Raw genomic sequence first — 6,658 nt, forward strand, 5'->3', positions numbered from 1 at the left:
ACTTTTGAAGGCGTAACCTGGGGTCCCTGGGCTTTGTAAGAGTTCTAAGCTGGGCTTGGCTTTACACACCTGCCCAGGTTTGTAGAGCAGGGACGTACAGAAACGATTCCCCTCTGACACCTTGGGCAGAACAAGCTAATTTCCAATAAATCAATCACACTGTATTCAGGTTAGTGGAGGGATAGCAAAAAAGTAAAAGACATAGCCCTACTCTCAGTGAACTCCAGAGAGGGCCTGGCCATAAGCATTGGAGTAAGTGACCTTGGTCTAGGGCAGATGGAGCCTAGGAGGACTGACTCCTTTTTGGGGTATTGCTCTGGACATCTGCAGACCTGGGCTCTGCTGTTATTGCTCTGCCCCGTGCCCACACCATGCACCTTTGACTTTACTTTCTGCTCAGCCGGTTATGTGTGTTGAATGTCTTCCATTTGCCTTTGTGTCCCATCTTACCCTCTGCCCTTCCCCACCCTGTCTGTGTCCCAGGAGGCTGATCTGCCTTAAAGGGCTGGCTCCCTAGGTCTCTGGATTCCTAATGTGTTCAGCCCGTGGGTAACCCTGGCAGGAGATGAGAAGGGTTTGGAATCCTCATCACCCCAGCTCCCTTCTGTAGGGTCACTCATGACTGATGCCCAGGCAGGCGGCCTCTCCTTTCTTTCTCTCTTTGGGTTCTGGAAACCTCTCCCTTTAGGCCTAGGGTTGACAATGTCATTCCCTCCCACTCCCCAACCCTGCCCTGGCCCCAGGTTACTTTTCCACCCCTCGTGGTTTTCTTGTCCATGCTTAAATAATTTAGCATACACGAATTTACGTTTGAGAGCTGTTCCATCTGTTTTTGGCTAGGATCCTGATCACATGGGTCTAAGGCAACGTGGTGCTGAGTTCAGTCCTCTTGTCTCTGTAGCTGTCTGCAACTTCCCTCTGAGAAGTGTGGTGGCACACAGGGCCGGGTTGTCCTCACCTGTGGGATAACCCTGGGTAAGTCCCCTGTTCTCTCCCAGTCTGCAACCCAATATATAACACAAATAGCGTAGACAAAATGATGTTTGAGTCCCTTCCGGTTCTAACCTGAGCATTACCCTGAACTATCCATTTTGAGTTCTGAGTTTTATAACGGGCTGTGGAGGGCGCCGCAGAGAAGCTGACACTGTGTTGCGGTCATTTAAGTTATCTACCGGCAGCCACGAGAAGGTGGGCAGTGTGTTTTCCAGCTGCAGCAATGATTTCTGGGGGTGGGTTCAGAGGCGCATTAGCGCCCCTGCACACCAGTGTTCAAGGACAAGGGGGTCACAGCCGGTGTCGGGGCCGGGGCTGACCGGGGCGCCTCACGTGAGGCTCTGCAAGGCAATGGACTGGAGCACCGCCGCTGGGGGCAGGGCTGGAGGTCGAGCCGGCCTTCTGTACCCCGGCAGCAGGGGCTCACGAAATGCCGCGAGCCCGGGGCGGGGAGGTAGTGGGGGGAAGGCAATCGATGTTTCATCCCTTCGGGCTTCGTCTTCCCATCAGCAAAGGGCGGGCAGTGAGCGATCGAAGGAAAGGCAGGGCCAGGTGGGCGCCCAAGCGCCGGGAGCAGGCAGCGGCCCGAGCAGCCCGGCGCAGGAGGGGCGAGCGCAGCTCCAACCGGTGGTGCCAGGCAGGGTCCTGGACCCGCGGCTGCTGGGAGGGCGGGCGGAGGTGGGCCTACGGCGATTGGAGAGGAGCTCTCGGCGTCAGCCAATGGGCGGCGATGGCGTCCCGGGGGGCGGGGCGGAAGCCGCATCTTAAGCTCGTGACGCGTCGCTGTCTCGGCTCCAGCGCAGTCGACGCCGCGTGTCCCTGGCAGACCTTTGAGGCGCAGACAGGTATCCGCGCCGGCTCTGCGGGGCCGGGGCTCGGGCGGCGGCCCNGTCAAAAGAAAAGAGAAGGACCATATACTGCTCTGAAGGATGTGACAGCCACAAATGCATACCATTCTTGTAAATCGAATACCAGGGCTGGCATTGCAGCCTGTGACTCGACTTTCCAAAATGGTGAACTACTCGTGGCAAAATTCTGAGCAAAACAAACTTTAAGCCTCTTCAACAAAGATGATATGATTTATAATACCATATTATATTTATTTAATAGCATTTAACATTGAAATTAAAAATAATTTTAAAACCAATTTATTTAAGTCAGTAATTTCAGAAGAAAACATTATTTTAAATTAGTAAATTATTACTATTAGTTTTACTGTCATTCAACAAAAGAGAACTAAAAGTTCTCCAAAGAAAACGTAAGGTTATCTAAATGTTGGCACTCAGAGTTAGCCTTCATGGAACTGATAAAAAAAATCATTGCAAAATACCCGCAGCTTCTTGGTACCTGAGTAGATAAGGATGTAAATATTTAACTAGTACTTAAGGTTTCTCTTATTTTATTTTTAAATCAATGCGCAATGTAAATAGTTTCCAAACAAATGCTGCTGTTAACTCACTACTTAACTTTTTGTCAAATAGTTTTACCTTAACCTTTTTGTTCTTGGTTGAAATTCTTTCTGCTGAGTAAGCATCTCAAGCATTGGACATGATGAGGTGGGTGGGCACCTGGTTTCTTGGCTGCCCTATGGTCAATTGCATAAGACTGGCTGAGGCCCTTTACTGTGGAATCTCAGATTGCTCTGTCTTTTAAAGTGTTAGATTAGGTCTTTAAGGCTCTTCAGCTCTAAAATCTATTATGCACTTACATCTCTAATCCATATGCTCAATATAATGTATTTATTATGTTTCAGTATTGAGAATTAGCTGATTTCAGCTCCATGGGCCAAGGCTCTTTTTAAACATTTGTTATTGAGTTAATTTCAATAGACTCCACCTCTAGCTGTGTGAGCCCAATAAATAGGCCTGGTTCACCTCCATCCCTCTTCTGGTAATTTCTGTTCTCCTTCCCTACTCAGCCTTCCAGGCACGGGGTGTCCTCCATCTGTCATCAACAACCCCCAAGATCCTCTCAAAGGCTCCCCTTCTGGGCCCAGCTCTGTTCCAGATCTCAGGCCCCATGCTAAAAATTGGTCCATCCTCTTCTCTCCAGCACGCTTTATAAACTTATCATGCTCAGGTGACATTCTTTTGTCACTTAGATAACTAACAAGGTGTTAATGGACAGTAATGGTTTGAAGCATCCTCCTTTCTTCAACCTAAGCTTCTAGGGCTTTAAAGCTGAATGTCTGTTATTATTCCAGGAGTGGGGGGGGGGGCTTTGGCTACCTGGGGTTTTGGAACCCTAGGACTATCCTCTCATAGTGGCCACTTGCTCTGCCTCTAATTCCTGAGGAAGGGAACAAAGACAAGTAGTGACCAGTGTAGAATAATAATTCCTATTAAAAGCAACACGTTGATGTGTTCTGGGAAGCTGTAAGAATCCTGCAAGACGGGCTCTCCCTTCAAGAACTTATAGCCTGGTTCGGAAGAATAAGCCATATAGAGAGCTAGAGACATAAAGCAGGTTAAACAATGACTGTGGGCAGTACTATGACAAGTGGACAGGTAGTGCTAAGCAGCCTGGGGAGTCCGGGAGGGTGTCACCTGGGGAAGGAAGGACAGCAAGAGTTGTTAGGTGGCACTCAGCGGTGGGGGAGGGAAAATAGCTACTCCTGGCAGGCATGTCCTCCTTTCAGCACCAATATTTTAACTGCAAAATTTCTGAATCTCTACCTTTCGTTTCCAGTTCAGACTTAAGTCCAGAACTTTTCCCAGCTATCCCCTTCCAGCTCTTATCACTACTTTGCTTACCTTGCTCCTGCCAGATCCCTGCCATTCTGCACTTAGGGTGGTTTACTCTCCTGCAGGTATAAATGCCTGCCCAGCCTCAGTACAGTAGCAGCGGGAGGCATAAATTATACATACAGTCAAGTCTATCGTTGGAAGACATCTTTTTAGGGTGAACATACCTAGGAGAAAAAAATTCTCCTGCTGGGTGAAAATTTCCAAACATTTCCATTCTAAGTCTCATTATCAGACTTCCTCCTTGGCTTGGATTTGCCCAAGTATACAAGTATGTAGGCTGCACTAGTAACAAGTAATAACTAGTTGGACAATGAAAGAAGAAATGAAAAGCAAGAGGCCTGCATAATCCATAAATTGTTTTTCTGATCATTGAATAATTGAGAGTTGCCTCTGTAAGAAAATCAAGAATTTTTATATAGTTGCAAATTTTTCAGATGGTAAAAGTTGCAAGATTTCAGTTCATACCTGTTGAAGGAGCATTTCCTGAACTTTCCCTCCTTACTAAACAGACCAACATGCCCTTGCCTGATGTGAAACCCTTTGCAGCATAGTCACGTAGACACTCAAGGGACATTTGTCAAATAAACTAACGAAATTAATTTAGGTGTTGCATATCTGCTATGGGATCAGTCTTTATACCTTCCAGTTTTATGGTTCCCATATAGTTAATTACTGGATTCTATGAATAGTTTTAGAGACTCAAAAATCTTTGTAATGTATGTTCTGTCCTTATATGTTTCTAGGCTGTACAAACAAAATACCGTATTTCCCCATGTATAAGACCCTCCCATGTCTAAGACACACCTTAATTTTGGCGCCCGAAATTTGAAAAAAAAGTATTACATAAAGTTATTGAACTCAAGTTTTACTCATCATAAAATTCATACAACTCCTCATTGCTGTCAAAACTCCCAACCATTAGCTTGTCCTCTTCTGTGTCTGATGACGAATCACTGTCTTCATGTATTGCCTCATCCTCAGTTCCATCTATGGCATCTGCAATCTATAACCACTGTATAAAATGCACCCAGTTTTTAGACTCCCAAATTTTTTGAAAAAGGGTGTGTCTTATACATGGGGAAATATGGTAAATACAAATGGAACAGCTCTATTTCTTGGTTAAAAACAAGCTGCTTTCAAGTCTAGATCTCCAAGGTCATGTTAAGCTGAAAAGCAACTTCTAGTAGAGAAACTATAAAATATTATCATGCTTTCTGTACTATTGCAGTTTCCTGATAACAGAGAAGAGATAAAACCCAGACATTCTCAGTAGTTTCTTGCATAGGAAAGAATATTTGTTAATTTGTTAGAGTAGCTTATCTGTGAGTCCAAAGGCATTCCAGCATATGANTTTTTTTTTACAACTTTTTCAGAAGTTTGGATAGCAACCTTTACAGAATTTGAAATGATTTGAAAGGAAATCTCACATCAATAAAAAAGTTGCTCATCACTTTTGCATAGACATAGAAGTAATTTTTTTCTTTCCAGTCATCACAGATGGATACAATCAAGAAAAATTAACTACTTAGAAAAATGATCATGCACTTGGAAGTCACAGCAGTGGTAAATTGCTCTAAGTTTTCTAACTCCTTAATTTCTGCATGATCTCATTGCAGAGACCTGCACCAGTCCACAGACCACACACTGAGTAGCCTGCTGTCCTCTCTTCCGGGCCCTGGATGTAGATGTCTTAGCCTTGAAATTGAACAGGTAGGTCAGTCTTTTGACTCAGCAGCCCCACTTCTAGGACTTTAACCTGCAGATATGTGTCGATGTAAGAAATGTCTAAACGTGTAGAGAACTTGAATGAGTTTATCTGAGCCAGACTGACAACAATTGCTGGGAAGCAAAATCTCAACAGATTGAGAAAATGCTCTGGAGAAGGGCAGTTTTGCAGCATATTTGAGAGATTAGAATCAAAGGAGGCGACATCAGGAGGATTACATGAAATCCACTGGTGGTAGATTAAAGGAGTGGGAGAAAGCAAAGTGGGAAAACCTCTGGGATTGGATAAAAAGTAACATGGAGAGACACACACTTCTTTTACACTGGTGGGTACAGGATAGTTAATAATTAACATTTATAGCACAGAGAGACGTTATGCGGGCAACAAGATAACAATGAGGGGTTCTTTGGCCTCCTGCTCTGATGAGGGGTCTGGAAAAGGGGATTACTCTGACATTCCAAAGGTATATTATCTTAGATGCAAAAAGACAACAGACAGGCTCACTTAAGGTAAAGATTGACCTTTGTCAAGGAAGCTACAGGTCTAGGATGGGGCTACCCACCGTGACCCACTTTTAGTTAGACCAGCGGTTCTCAACCTGTGGGTCGCGACCCCTTTGGGGGTCGAACGACCCTTTCACAGGGGTCACCTAAGACCATCGGAAAACAAAAAGATATTTACATTACGATTCATAACAGTAGCAAAATTACAGTTATAGAGTAGCAACGAAAATAATTTTATGGTTGGGGGTCACCACAACATGAGGAACTGTATTAAGGGGTCGCGGCATTAGGAAGGTTGAGAGCCGCTGAGTTAGACGGTTTATGTTCAGACCATCCTATGTGGTTAATTTCGGTCTCTGAGTTTGTAGGGCCTGCCATGCTGGCCTCCCCTGAGCTTGTCAGGTTTAGTATGTGGCCCATTTTTCTTCCACAGATGCATTTATGAAATGTCAGAGATGAGGTTATCTATTGTGACATTGCTATAGCACAAGATTGGCAATAATCCAGTGTCCAGCAATACAGGGTTATTAATGCAGCTATAAACAAAAGGAGGACAACCTCTCCTACTGACACAGAGAGAGTGCCAAGACACAGGAAGCGGCAAGGTACAAAGAGTGCTAACGATCTGCTACCGCAGGTATTATAACGTGGAGAAAATAATGACATGCATTTGCATTTGCTTCTATTTG

General features: G+C 45.0%; 1 protein-coding gene across 1 annotated transcript in view; it reads left to right on the forward strand.

The window, feature by feature from the left end:
• Positions 1 to 5,466, forward strand: part of NKX1-2 (NK1 homeobox 2) — a 19,803-nt gene extending 14,337 nt beyond the window's left edge. Inside the window, exon 3 of the transcript XR_002125308.1 lies at positions 5,357 to 5,466. The gene's annotated coding sequence lies outside the window, so the exon portion shown is untranslated. The remainder of the gene's footprint in view (positions 1 to 5,356) is intronic.
• The last annotated feature ends 1,192 nt before the right edge of the window (positions 5,467 to 6,658 follow it).

The sequence above is a fragment of the Hipposideros armiger genome, unplaced genomic scaffold, assembly GCF_001890085.2.
Source record: "Hipposideros armiger isolate ML-2016 unplaced genomic scaffold, ASM189008v1 scaffold_216, whole genome shotgun sequence".
In the NCBI taxonomy this organism is placed as follows: domain Eukaryota; kingdom Metazoa; phylum Chordata; class Mammalia; order Chiroptera; family Hipposideridae; genus Hipposideros; species Hipposideros armiger.